The sequence below is a fragment of the Aquarana catesbeiana genome, linkage group LG11, assembly GCF_042186555.1.
Source record: "Aquarana catesbeiana isolate 2022-GZ linkage group LG11, ASM4218655v1, whole genome shotgun sequence".
Lineage (NCBI taxonomy): Eukaryota > Metazoa > Chordata > Amphibia > Anura > Ranidae > Aquarana > Aquarana catesbeiana.
Genome location: NC_133334.1, coordinates 195,104,878 through 195,106,010, shown reverse-complemented (window position 1 = coordinate 195,106,010; position 1,133 = coordinate 195,104,878). Strand labels below are relative to the sequence as shown.

At 44.2% G+C, this 1,133-nt stretch overlaps 1 pseudogene; it reads left to right on the top strand.

Annotated features, from left to right (window-relative positions):
- The first annotated feature begins 726 nt into the window (after positions 1–726).
- Positions 727–842, top strand: LOC141113123 (5S ribosomal RNA; annotated as a pseudogene).
- The last annotated feature ends 291 nt before the right edge of the window (positions 843–1,133 follow it).

The following is a 1,133-nucleotide window of genomic DNA, read 5'->3' as shown; positions in this document are numbered from 1 at the left end:
TTGGGGTTTGGTTAAATCCAAATTGACATTCTGGATCTCAAAAATCTAAATTCAATTCCTGAATATAATCACTCTTTTTTTCGCATGAAGTCAATCTAATGAGTTCTCTCCATCCTACAAGGAGGAGAACTTCTGGTGTCAATAGACATCAAAGATGCATACCTCCCATATGCCTATTTCCTCGCTCACTAGTAATATCTACTTTTCAAGGTGGAAAATCCTCATTTTCAGTGTGTAGCTCTGCTTTCCGGTCTAGCTACTGCACCTTGAATGTTTACAAAGGTTCTGGGCCCTCTTCTAGCCTGATAAAGAGCCCAAGGTATAACGATTATAGTTTAACTGGACAATCTGTTCTTGATAGTCCAGTCGTTAGCCTGCTTAGACCAAAGTATGGTCACCACATTCAGCTACCTGGAATGTCTAGGTCGGTTTCTCAGCCTAGGAGAAATCTTCATTAAAACCATGAAAAGGGCTAAGATACTTGGGTCTGATCATAGGTACACCCAGTAAAGGGTATTCTTGCCCCAGACAAAGATCAGCGCCATAAAGGAACTGATTTAGGTGGTCGAAGCAAGATGAATTCTTCTATTCAACTTGCATGAGGTTGTTCGGAAAGATGGTGACTTCACTCGAGGCCGTTCCTTATGCTCAGTTTCATTCAAGACTGCTGCAAAACATTATCCTATCGGCTTGGAACAAAGGGTTCCCAATGTGTCTGACTCCAAAGCGTACGGCCACATCACCCTGAAAGCACCCAATCTCATCTGATCTTGGAGGTTAAGCAGGGTCAGGCCTGGTTAGCACCCGGATGGACCACCTGGAAATACCAGGTACTGTAGGCTGGGTACGCCGGAGCCTCAGTTTATGGTTAATATCCAAAAATCTGCAAAGGGGAAAATCCTACCTTCAGTTACCACAGAACTGGCCCAGTTCAGAAATGACCTTGCCCATTATCATTCTAGAAATTCAGGCAGAGCACTTGGTTGGTTCTGAGGGCCTGAATGTTCAGTTTACGGTATTGTCCTGCCAGGATTCAATCCGACTATGCCACAGCAATGGCTTATATTAATCACCAAGGGGGCACAAGAAGTTGTGCGGCCCAGAGAAAGGTGAATCATATCCTATCTTGGGCA